Source organism: Halichoerus grypus, chromosome 10 (genome assembly GCF_964656455.1).
Source record: "Halichoerus grypus chromosome 10, mHalGry1.hap1.1, whole genome shotgun sequence".
In the NCBI taxonomy this organism is placed as follows: domain Eukaryota; kingdom Metazoa; phylum Chordata; class Mammalia; order Carnivora; family Phocidae; genus Halichoerus; species Halichoerus grypus.
The window spans coordinates 56682103-56695874 of NC_135721.1; the positions used below are offsets into that span (position 1 = coordinate 56682103).

Genomic DNA, 13772 nt, shown 5'->3' on the forward strand with positions numbered 1-13772 from the left:
CTCATATGTGGAATTTAAGAAATGAAACAGATGAACATAGGGGGGAAAAAAGAGGTGCAAACCAGAAAACAGACTCTTAACTGTAAAGAACAAACTGAGGGTTGCTGGAGGGGAGGTGGGCAGAGGGATGGGTTAAATAGGTGATGGGTATTTAAGGAGGGCACTTGTGATAAGCACTGGGTGTTATATGTAAGTGATGAATCACTAAATTCTACACCTGAAACTAATATTACACTGTATATTAACTGGAATTTAAAGATTTATTTATTTATTTGGGAGAGAGAGAGAGAAAGAGAGAGGGCATGAGAGAGCACAGAAGTGGGGGGGAGCAGAGGGAGAGGGAGAGACAGTCGAAAGCAGACTCTGTGCTGAGGATGGAGCCAGATGCAGGCTGGATCTCACAACCCTGAGATCACGACCTGAACTGAAACCGAGAGTTGGACGCTTAACCGACTGTGCCAACCAGGTGCCCCTACTAACTAGAATTTAAACAAAAACTTGAAAAAAGAAAAAAAATAATATTTGATTTTTTCAATCTGTTTTATGTTTTCAGTAGTAAAGTGAAATCAAATTTAGTGTATGCACACTGAAACTCTATAAGTTTTAAAATAAATTTCTGAAGTTGAATTTTATTATGAAGATTTTACAAACTCAAATTTCTTTGTTATGTAATAATACATAAGTAGCATATAGCCCAGTGTTTTGTTAGCATTTTTTATGACTGTTTATAGTCTAAAATTATTATCCTAACCACTCTTGTATACTATGGTGATTGACATCTTTTATATATAACTATTAACATTATTCCCCATAGTGTTCCTTTTAAATATCAAATTGATTGATTCATAAACCCAAACTTTCTTTTCTACTTCCTTTAATAAAATATTAGTTGTTCCACAGTATATCCCAGGAATCACACTCCCTCTGCCCTCACACAAAGATGTCTTAGATTTTTATCTTATGTTAATTAGTTAAGCTGCTGGGAAAGAATTTTACCAACAACCAAGGAAATATCTTTACTCCTTAATGTCATACCTAATATGTGTGTGTGTTGGGGGGGAGGGGGAGATGTGTGTTTTTTCCTGAAATCCTTATATTTTCAATTTTTCACTCTTTTTTCATACTGTAGGCCTTTGGATAGGGCCTTAGTTTTAGCTCATTTTCAGCAATTGTTGCATTTTGTATAATACAACAATTTAAAAACAATTTAAGGTTGGGGCACCTGGGTGGCTCAGTCGGTTGAGTGTCCAACTCTTGATTTTGGCTCAGGTCATGAACTCAGGGTGGTGAGATCGAGCCCTGCCTTGGGCTCTCGGCTCAGTGGGGCGTCTGCTTGAGATTCTCTCTCTCCATCTGCCCCCACCCCCAGCTCGTGCGCTCCCCCCACTCTTTCTCTAAAAATAATTAAATCTTGGGAGGGGCGGAGCAAGATGGCGGAGGAGTAGGAGACCTGGATTTCGTCTCCTCTCAGGAATTCAGCTGGATAGGGATCAAACCATTCTGAACACCTACAAACTCAACAGGAGATCAAAGAAAAGAAGAGCAACAACTCTCTGAACAGAAAAGCGACCACTTTCTGGAAGGTAGGACGTGCGGAGAAGTGAATCCGAGGCGATATTCGGGAGGACAGACAGCGGGGGAGGGGCCTCCGTCGGCCGCTTCTGGCAAGTGATAGAGCCACGGAGCACAAAGTCGGAACTTTTAGAAGTCTGCTCCGCTGAGGGACGTCACTCTGGTGGCGAAGTGGGGGGTGGAACCCTCGCGGGACAGTGTGGTCTCAGGACCCTCGGGGTCACAGAAAGACCGGGGGTGCCTGAGTGCGGCAGAGCTCCCAGGTATCGGAGCAGGGAAGCCGGCTGCAGAGACGGAGCCCAGGCGCGGGCTCTCAGCTCGGGGTTGCTATAAACCGTGATCCGCGGCACAGTCGGGCCACTGCTCCTCCAGCAGGGACCCAACAAGCGGCAGATCCGGGGAGACTCACCTTCTTCCCCCGGGAGGAGAGGTGCGGGAGCGCACCGCGGGGATCTGCTGGGTTTGGAGACTCCACCCGGGGTCGGGTGCCAGATAGAAAGGCGCGGTCACAGGCCGGGTGAGCGCGGAGTGTGGCCGGAGACCGGGGAGACGGGAGTGACTGACCGCTTTTCTCTGGGGGCTCGCTGAGGAGCGGGACCCCGAGTTCTCGGCTCCGCCGGGGCGGAGACTGGGAGGCCACCATTTTCACTCTCCGCCTCCAAAGCTGTACGGAGAGCTTGCAGAGAACAAAAGCTCCGGAGAGCAAACCCGAGCAGATTACTTAGCCCGGACCGGCAAGGGCGGGGCAATTTTGCCTCCGGCAAAGACATTTGGGAACCACGGCAACAGGCCCCTCCCCCAGAAGATCAGCGAGAACAGCCAGCCAAGACCAAGTTTACCGATCAATGAGAACGGCAAAACTCCAGCGCTAGGGGAACACTGCACATAGAATTCATGGCTTTTTTACCATGATTCTTTAGTCTTTCAAAGTTAATTATTTTTTTTAACTGTCTTTTTTTCTTTTTTCCTTTTTTCTTTTTTTTTTTGAATTTTTCTTTTTCCCTTTTTCAACCAACATCTTATCAATCCCTTTTTTAAAAAAAAAAACATTTTTATTTTTCATTTTTAAAGTCATATTCTATCCCTTCATAGTAGTTACCCGTATTTTTGGCATATATATATAAGTTGTTCTCTCTTTAAAATCTTGAGATAGTTTCTTCTAACAGATCAAAATATACTCTAAATCTCTAGTGTATGGTTTTTTTCTACTCCCCTGCCTGATCACATTCTCTCCCTTTTTTCTTTCTTTCTTTTTTTTTTTTTTAATCCTCTTCTTTCTTTTTTCAAACAACTTATCAAATCCTTTTTAAAAATTTTTTATAATTTCCATCTTTACAGTCATATTCCATCCCTTCATCATATCAACCCTTATTTTTGTACATATATAAGTTTTTCTTTCTTTAAAATTTTGGGAGGGACTTTCTTTTAACAGACCAAAATACACCCAAAATCTAGTGTGTGGCACTGATCTATAATCCAGCCTGATCATATTTGATCACATTCTGTTTTTGTTGTGTTTTGTTTTGTTCTGCTTTTGTTTGTTTTTATCTTTATCTTTTTCTTTTTTCTTTTTTTCTTTCCTTTTCTTTTTTCTCTCTTTCCCTTTCTTTTCCCACTGCTTCAGGTCTTTTCTGATTTGTTTAGAGTATATTTTCTGGGGACGTTGTTACCCTTCTAGCATTTTGTTCTCTCATTAATCTATTCTCCTCTGCACAAAATGACAAGACGGAAAAAATCACCTCAACAAAAAGAACAAGAGGTAGTACCGACTGCCAGGGACCTACTCAATACGGACATTAGTACGATGTCAGATCTAGAGTTCAGAATCATCACTTTAAAGATACTAGCTGGGCTTGAAAAAAACATGGAAGTTATTAGAGAAACCCTTTCTGGAGAAGTAAAAGAACTAAAATCGAACCAAGTAGAAATCAAAAAGGCTATTAATGAGGTGCAATCAAATATGGGGGCGCTAACCGCTAGGATAAATGAGGCAGAAGAAAGAATCAGTGAGATAGAAGACCAAATGATGGAAAATAAAGAAGCTGAGAAAAAGAGAGATAAACAACTACTGGATCACGAGGGCAGAATTCGAGAGATAAACGATACCATAAGACGAAACAACATTAGAATAATTGGGATCCCAGAAGAAGAAGAAAGAGAGAGAGGTGCAGAAGGTATAATGGAGCAAATTATAGCAGAGAACTTCCCTAATTTGGGGAAGGAAACAGGCATCAAAATCCAGGAAGCACAGAGAACCCCTCTCAAAATCAATAAAAATAGGTCAACACCCCGACATCTAATAGTAAAACTTACGAGTCTCAGAGACAAAGAGAAAATCCTGAAAGCAGCTCGGGAGAAGAGATATGTAACCTACAATGGTAGAAACATTAGATTGGCAACAGACTTATCCACAGAGACCTGGCAGGCCAGAAAGGACTGGCAGGACATATTCAGAGCACTAAATGAGAAAAATATGCAGCCAAGAATACTATATCCAGCTAGGCTGTCATTGAAAATTGAAGGAGAGATAAAAAGCTTCCAGGACAAACAAAAACTAAAGGAATTTGTAAACACGAAACCAGCCCTACAACAAATATTGAAAGGGGTCCTCTAAGCAAAGAGAGAGCCTAAAAGCAACATAGACCAGAAAGGAACACAAACAATATACAGTAACAGTCACTTTACAGGCAATACAATGGCACTGAACTCCTATCTTTCAATAGTTACCCTGAATGTAAATGGGCTAAATGCCCCAATCAAAAGACACAGGCTATCAGATTGGATTAAAAAACAAGACCCATCGATATGCTGTCTGCAAGAGACTCATTTTAGACCCAAAGACACCCCCAGATTGAAAGTGAGGGGGTGGAAAACCATTTACCATGCTAATGGACACCAAAAGAAAGCTGGGGTGGCAATCCTTATATCAGACAAATTAGATTTTAAACCAAAGACTGTAATAAGAGATGAGGAAGGACACTATATCATACTTAAAGGGTCTATCCAACAAGAAGATCTAACAATTGTAAATATCTATGCCCCTAACATGGGAGCAGCCAATTATATAAGGCAATTAATAACAAAAGCAAAGAAACACATCGACAACAATACAATAATAGTGGGGGACTTTAACACCCCCCTCACTGAAATGGACAGATCGTCTAAGCAAAAGATCAACAAGGAAATAAAGACTTTAAATGACACACTGGACCAAATGGACTTCACAGACATATTCAGAACATTCCATCCCAAAGCAACGGAATACACATTCTTCTCTAGTGCCCATGGAACATTCTCCAGAATAGATCACATCCTAGGTCATAAATCAGGTCTCAACCGGTACCAGAAGATTGGGATCATCCCCTGCCTATTTTCAGACCACAATGCTTTGAAATTAGAACTCAATCACAAGAGGAAAGTCAGAAAGAACTCAAATACATGGAGGCTAAAGAGCATCCTACTGAAGAATGAATGGGTCAACCAGGAAATTAAAGAAGAATTAAAAAAATTCATGGAAACCAATGAAAATGAAAACACAACTATTCAAAATCTTTGGGATACAGCAAAGGCAGTCCTAAGAGGAAAGTATATAGCAATACAAGCCTTTCTCAAGAAACAAGAAAGGTCTCAAGTACACAACCTAACCCTACACCTAAAGGAGCTGGAGAAAGAACAGAAAATAAAGCCTAAACCCAGCAGGAGAAGAGAAATAATAAAGATCAGAGCAGAAATCAATGAAATAGAAACCAAAAGAACAGTAGAACAGATCAACGAAACTAGGAGCTGGTTCTTTGAAAGAATTAACAAGATTGATAAGCCCCTGGCCAGACTTATCAAAAAGAAAAGAGAAATGACCCAAATCAACAAAATCATGAATGAAAGAGGAGAGATCACAACCAACACCAAAGAAATACAAACAATTATAAGAACATATTATGAGCAACTCTATGCCAGCAAATTAGATAACCTGGAAGTAATGGATGCATTCCTAGAGATGTATCAACTACCAAAACTGAACCAGGAAGAAATAGAACACCTGAACAGACCTATAACCACTAAGGAAATAGAAGCAGTCATCAAAAATCTCCCAAAACACAAAAGCCCAGGGCCAGATGGCTTCCCAGGGGAATTCTACCAAACATTTCAAGAAGAATTAATACCTATCCTTCTGAAACTGTTCCAAAAAATAGAAATGGAAGGAAAACTTCCAAACTCATTTTATGAGGCCAGCATTACCTTGATCCCAAAACCAGACAAAGACCCCATCAAAAAGGAGAATTACAGACCAATATCCCTGATGAACATGGATGCAAAAATTCTCACCAAAATACTAGCCAATAGGATCCAACAGTACATTAAAAGGATTATTCACCACGACCAAGTGGGATTTATCCCTGGGCTGCAAGGTTGGTTCAACATCCGCAAATCAATCAACGTGATACAATACATTAACAAAAGAAAAAACAAGAATCACATGATCCTCTCAATAGATGCAGAAAAAGCATTTGACAAAGTACAGCATCCTTTCTTGATCAAAACTCTTCAGAGTGTAGGGATAGAGGGTACATACCTCAATATCATAAAAGCCATCTATGAAAAACCTACAGCGAATATCATTCTCAATGGGGAAAAACTGAGAGCTTTCCCCCTAAGGTCAGGAACGCGGCAGGGATGTCCACTATCACCACTGCTATTCAACATAGTATTGGAAGTCCTAGCCACAGCAATCAGACAACAAAAAGAAATCAAAGGCATCCAAATTGGCAAAGAAGAAGTCAAACTCTCACTCTTTGCAGATGATATGATACTTTATGTGGAAAATCCCAAAGACTCCACCCCAAAACTGCTAGAACTCATACAGGAATTCAGTCAAGTGGCAGGATATAAAATCAATGCACAGAAGTCAGTGGCATTCCTATACACCAACAACAAGTCAGAAGAAAGAGAAATTAAGGAGTCGATCCCATTTACAATTGCACCCAAAACCATAAGATACCTAGGAATAAATCTAACCAAAGAGGCAAAGGATCTGTACTCAGAAAACTATAAAATACTCATGAAAGAAATTGAGGAAGACACAAAGAAATGGAAAAACGTTCCATGCTCATGGATTGGAAGAACAAATATTGTGAAGATGTCAATCCTACCTAGAGCAATCTACACATTCAATGCAATCCCCATCAAAATACCATCCACTTTCTTCAAAGAAATGGAACAAATAATCCAAAAATTTGTATGGAACCAGAAAAGAGCCCGCATAGCCAGAGGAATGTTGAAAAAGAAAAGCAAAGCTGGCGGCATCACAATTCCAGACTTCCAGCTCTACTACAAAGCTGTCATCATCAAGACAGTATGGTACTGGCACAAAAACAGACACATAGATCAATGGAACAGAATAGAGAGCCCAGAAATGGACCCTCAACTCTATGGTCAACTAATCTTTGACAAAGCAGGAAAGAATGTCCAATGGAAAAAAGACAGTCTCTTCAACAAATGGTGTTGGGAAAATTGGACAGCCACATGCAGAAGAATGAAACTGGACCATTTCCTTACACCACACACAAAAATAGACTCCAAATGGTTGAAAGACCTCAATGTGAGACAGGAGTCCATCAAAATCCTAAAGGAGAACACAGGCAGCAACCTCTTCGACCTCAGCCGCAGCAACTTCTTCCTAGAAACATCGCCAAAGGCAAGGGAAGCAAGGGCAAAAATGAACTATTGGGACTTCATCAAGATCAAAAGCTTTTGCAAAGCAAAGGAAACAGTCAACAAAACCAAAAGACAACTGACAGAATGGGAGAAGATATTTGCAAATGACATATCAGATAAAGGGCTAGTATCCAAAATCTATAAAGAACTCATCAAACTCAACACCAAAAGAACAAAGAATCCAATCAAGAAATGGGCAGAAGACATGAACAGACATTTTTCCAAAGAAGACATCCAAATGGCCAACAGACACATGAAAAAGTGTTCAATATCGCTTGGCATCAGGGAAATCCAAATCAAAACCTCAATGAGATACCACCTCACACCAGTCAGAATGGCTAAAATTAACAAGTCAGGAAATGACAGATGTTGGCGGGGATGCGGAGAAAGGGGAACCCTCCTCCACTGTTGGTGGGAATGCAAGCTGGTGCAGCCACTCTGGAAAACAGTATGGAGGTTCCTCAAAAAGTTGAAAATAGAGCTACCATATGATCCAGCAATTGCACTACTGGGTATTTACCCCAAAGATACAAAAGTAGGGACCCGAAAGGCTACGTGCACCCCGATGTTTATAGCAGCAATGTCCACAATAGCCAAACTGTGGAAAGAGCCAAGATGTCCATCAACAGATGAATGGATAAAGAAGATGTGGTATATATATACAATGGAATATTATGCAGCCATCAAAAGGAATAAGATCTTGCCATTTGCAACGACGTGGATGGAACTGGAGGGTATTATGCTGAGCGAAATAAGTCAAACAGAGAAAGACATGTATCATATGACCTCACTGATATGAGGAATTCTTAATCTCAGGAAACAAACTGAGGGTTGCTGGAGTGGGGGGTGGGGTGGGAGGGATGGGGTGACTGGGTGATGGACACTGGGGAGGGTATGTGTTCTGGTAAGCGCTGTGAACTGTGCAAGACTGTTGAATCTCAGATCTGTACCTCTGAAACAAATAATGCAATATATGTTAAGAAAGAAAAAAAGAAGAAGAAGAATGTAGCAGGAGGGGAAGAATTAAGGGGGGGAAATCGGAGGGGGAGAAGAACCATGAGAGACGATGGACTCTGAAAAACAAACTGAGGGTTCTAGAGGGGAGGGGGTTGGGAGGATGGGTTAGCCTGGTGATGGGTATTGAGGAGGGCACGTTCTGCATGGAGCACTGGGTGTTATGCACAAACAATGAATCATGGAACACTATATCTAAAACTAATGATGTAATGTATGGGGATTAACATAACAATAAAAAAAATTTAAAAAAAAAAAAAAAAAGAGAGCCAAATAGTGGAATACTATGCAACCAGAAAAAGGATACTTTCTGAGAATAATGATACAAAAGCATTCTTGGCATTGTTTAGCAAGATGCATAATAATTGATAACGATTAAGAATAACATAAATTAGTAATTATAATGAGTTGATAAATAATAAACTCTCAGTTTTGTTACAAAATATTTACCAATAAAAAATTGGGTGCAAACTGGAAAAAAAAAAAAAATAAAAAAAAAAAATAAAATAAAAATAATTAAATCTTTTAAAAAATAATAAAAATAAAAACAATTTAAGGCTACTGTTAAATCAAACATTTAAAAACGCAATAAACAGAGTTCTGCCTCCTGAGGGCTGTTGTGACCAAATCCTAACATGACTTTTTGTTGAGGTACTTCACTATGGTCCACTCTCTATACTGTTGCCCCTAAACTTGTTGCCAAAACACAAATCAAATCTTGTACCTTTCTTCCGTGGCTTCCAGCCTCCTACAGGTAAAATCGAAACCCCTTGGAGCACAAAAAGAACTTTCCACCATCTGGCCCCACCTAACTTTTTTACCCTCATTTGCACTCTTAATATGAACACAGGAGCTATAGCCCTGTAGAGCTGCTCGTCAATCTCAACAAATTATTTTTTTATGTCAGTGTTTGCACTTATTTGTTACTTCTGTTTAGAATGTCCTGCCCTTCTCTTCCCACTTCCCCACCCCGATCCTTAGTATCTTTCAGAAGCCAACCAAAGTTCCCTTCCTTAGTGACAACGCGTTCAGACTGCATGGCAGTCACTTCTTCCTCTAGGAACTAGACAATCATAATCTAGTGCTGGAGTGACAAAGAAACACCTGGTCAAAAGACCATATGAACTCCTTAAGGACAGGGACTTCATCATTTATTCACCTATGTATCCCCTAAACCTACCAGTCACACAGTAAATGAATGTTGAATTGCATTTAACTGAATCATATGAAATGAGTCTAATAATTGCATTTTCACTTTTAAGAATATTAACTATGTGGGTTTTCTAAAGATGTAGGTTCATAATTTGACCTTAAAAAACAAACCACAAAATAGTTGCTAAAAGTTTACAAATAAATATATTCTTATAATTTTTAATAAATTTTAGTTAAATTTATATGGGTTTTCTGGTTTGTTTTTTACTTTAAGTAAGGTGTGTATAATTTATAGAACTCATGTAAATGTCTCAGGGTAATTTGAAAGTATTTAAGGCATAGAAATACTATTGGAATGGATAGCTGACATACAAATATTAAAGTATAGGAATGTGCCAAAAAGAAACTCTTGCCTGAAGAGAATACATGTTTTTTTTGCAACAAGCAAAACCCTGACATATTTAATAAGGCATTGCAAAACCTGCCCCTCCCTCCCCCCACCAGGGGAGGCAAAGTCAAAGTTCACACTACACTTTGTTTAGAAACTTTGGAACCATGTGTTTAAAGAATGAGAGAGGTTTGTCAAGACTTTCTGCCAAAGCACATAACAAGCTTAACATGTGTTTACTGCCTGCTCTCAAAAACTAGTCTCCATGAGCCAGCCAGCTGCTAGCTAGCATTAAGGATACCCTCTAGCTAGTGAGGCCTCAAACTGGGTCACATCTCCATTTCCCAAAGGAAGCTCTGGAAACTTTATGCTGTCTTCTTTGTTTCTCATATAACTTGTTAGCTCTGTTTTATAAAATTCTGCAATTTTAACCTTAGAGCCACGACATTAAAATTTATAAATATAAAAATGCAGATATTAAAATGTTCCTAACTAAGTTAATAACCTTCCTGATAAACTTGCTTTTCCCACATACTCTGTTATGATGCAGCCATCTTTGCAAATACCTACCTCAAAAAAGTTGAAGTCAATAACAATAACAGCGAACATTTATTGAGTGCTCTTAATGTCTCTTTTTTATCTCTTAATTCGCACAGGAGTTTTTGGGAAGAAAATGGCTCAAACACATGTTCCTGACCTTCCCCTTTCCCCCTTTCTTCCCCTAATTCCTTCCTGGAGCAACTCAATAATTAAAAGCAGCCATCAGAGGCTCTTGTTGATTATCTGTGTTTCTGGGGCTGCCTTTAGGATAGGGTAGATATTATGAGGTCTGTAACTTGGGAAAGCCAACTCCCTTTAGGAAGAAGAGGCCTGCATGGGTAGATGGAGTCACTCTTCTTCTAAGTGCCTGAGAAAAGAGTGTTTCTCTTCCCGTGCTTGGAGAGCCAGAGTTGAAGAAGCTCTCTCATACCCCTTTCAATGGGGTCCCAGTTTGCCAGCTTGTCTGCTTTTGGCTAGAAAGTGGTTCTCAAAGTGTTGTCCTTGGACCTGTAGCAATGGCATCACCTAGGAACTTGTTAGAACTTGTTAGAAATGCAAATTCTCACTAGAGGCCTATAAATCAGAAACTCTGGGAGTGGGGCCCAGGAAGATGTGTTTTAATAAGCCCTCCAGGAGATTATGATACATGCTCAAGTTTGAGAACCATGGGGCTAGGAGTGCAGAGAGCATAATAGCTTCCACCTGCTGGAAACCTCAGCCACCTGACCTATGAAGGTGCTGGGGAACTCCTATCCATTAGTAAGGCACAGGAAGTTACGATGCATTTAATGAACTCAGTGATTTGAGGAGGTTTGTTTTCATTGCTATTTAGTGTTTCATTGAGTGAATAATAAAATGTTTTATTTATGCTGGAATCCATCATTTCTTCATTCCCACTGTCACTCTCCTAATTCAGACATTCATCAAATGATCTTTATTGCTTAAGCCATCCCTGTGGTCTCTAACTGTTCTCTTCATTTTCAGGCTCTCCCCTACTGCTGCCAGAGGAATCTTCTGAAAGACAACATTGATCATGTTCCTACTCTTAAAAGAAGTTGTAGAAGGAAGGAAGAAGAAAGGCTGAGAGGTAGGCAGTGACATATTACTCAGGGCCTTGGAGACCATTTTAAGGATTTGGGTTTTTATTCTAACTGCAATGAAAAGCCCTATCTGGCTGATAGTTTTGACTTTCTAAGCTCAGAGACTTTTACCCTGGAGTCCCTTGACCTTCGGATTAGGCCCTTTTGATAACATGTCTGCAAGAATCCCACTAAGTTTGCTAGGTCTTACTCAAGCACTGCTCCATAGCCGCTTGGGATCACTTCATCTGCTAAGTTCTCTCAGCACTGGCCCCATCCATTGCCAATTTTGTCTTTCATTTCTCTGTAATCAACTGTCAAGCTCCGTAAGGGCTCTTAGGGTTCTTTTGACTGGGCCTGAGAATTAAATTGACATAAGACAGATCAGCAGGAGAAAAGCATACCAATTTATTTAATACAAGTTTTATGACACAGGAGACTTCATAAGGAAAGAAGACCCAATCAAGTGGCAAAACCTACTTGCTTTTATATTAGGTTGAACAAAGAGAGGCAATTATGGAAAAATGACTATATGAGGAAGCTAAAGGAAGAGAATTATTTTCACAAGGTTTGTATGGCATTCTCTTGGTCTTAACTTCTTGTCCCTGTTGATAGTGTCATGTTCCTTGTGGTGTAGGGAGGGCATCTTTCATATAGGAATTTCATCTCCCGCTTTCAAGAAGAAGAGGGAAAGTTAGAGTGTTTTTCTTATATTTGCTGTTTTTCAAGTACCTTTAATTCAAAATATTAATATGCCAGAGTGGCATATTTTGGGGTGACATTTCTGTATTCCTTCAGTTCCTAGCATGCCTCCAGGTAAGGCCGTATAAAGTTAATACATATATGGTTATATGCCATGACTTTGGAGAGTGTAGTACTGAACTATTGTGCCCAAAAATGGCAAGTGAAAGAAAAATGAACTGATGAACTAAGAATCCTAAGATTTAGCTCACAGTCTCACCTAGGTGCCTAGGGTGAAGACATTTCAAGTGTCTTACTTAAAAAACACTGCTAATTTATACCATTGAGTATAATGAGAATTACAGAATGTTAGACAAGAAAGGGCCTCCATAGCTACGGGCATAGTTATAGACTATAATTTTAGTGCAGGGGTTGGCAAACTTGCTGTAAAGGGCTAGACAGTAAATATGTTCAGCTTTGCGGGCCATACGGTCTCTGTCACCACTACTCTACTCTGACTTTGTAGGATGAAAGCAGCCCTAGACAATATGTAAATGATTGGGCCTGGCTGTGCTCCAATAAAATTTTATTGGCAGCAGGTCAGATTTGGCCCATAGGCTGTAGTTTGCCAACCCCTGACTTGGTGTATAATTTCAGTCCTCATTGCTGTTTGTTGTTTTGGTTTTTTCTCAGTATTTTTTTTTTTATTAAGATCTAATTTACATTGAATAAAATGTAGCAGCTCTTAAGTGTACTTTTTGGTGAGTTTTTGACAAATGTATTCACCTATGTAATCACCATCCCAATCAAGACATAGAACATTTCCATTCCCCCAGAAAATGCCTTCGTGCCTCTTTCCAGTCAGTCCCCATCCCCACCCCCAGAGGTTAACTATTCCTCTGATTTTTATTCCCATAGATTAAGTTGCCTGTTCTTGAACTTCATGTAAATAAAATTATACAGTGTCTTTATGTCTGACTATCTGGCTTCTTTCATCCAACTACTTTGTGAGATTCATCCATGTTTTGAGGGTATCAGTAGTTAATTCTTCTATATTGCTAAGCAGTATTCCATTGAATGAATATACCTGTTATTAGTTTCCTAGAACTGTCTTAAGAAATTATGACAAACTTCATAGCTTAGAACCACAAAAATTTATTCTCTCACAGCTCTGGAGGTCATAAGCCTGAAATCAAGGTGTGGGTAAGGCCATGCTCCCTCTGATAACTCTAGAGGATAATCCTTCCTGGCTTCTTCCAGCTTCTGGTGGCTCCTAGTGGTCTTTGGCTTGTGGCTGCACCTTCTCTGTGCCTCTGTCTTCACATGGCCTTTTCCTCTGTGTCTCTGTGTCTTCTTTTATGTCTCTTATATGGACAGTGTCATTGGATTTAGTATCCACCTTAATGGAAGATGATCTCATCTTAATTAATTGTATCTGCAAAGATCTTTTTTTTCCAAATAAGGTCATATTCACAGGTTCCAAGTGGACATATCTTTTTGGGAGCCACTATTCAACCCACCACTGTGTATCACAGTTTTATTTATTCAGTAAGCTAATAATAGATATTTGAATTATTTTTCTTTTTTATTTCTTTTTTTGTTTGTTTGTTTTTTGGCTATTACAAATATAGCTG

The 13772-nt window shown here is 39.7% G+C and overlaps 1 pseudogene across 1 annotated transcript in view; it reads left to right on the forward strand.

Annotated features, from left to right (window-relative positions):
* LOC118527338 (nucleoplasmin-2 pseudogene) overlaps nt 1-13772 on the forward strand; it is a 128663-nt pseudogene that overhangs the window by 29905 nt on the left and 84986 nt on the right. Inside the window, exon 2 of the transcript XR_013441768.1 lies at nt 11363-11465. The product of XR_013441768.1 is annotated as a nucleoplasmin-2 pseudogene (transcript). The remainder of the gene's footprint in view (nt 1-11362; nt 11466-13772) is intronic.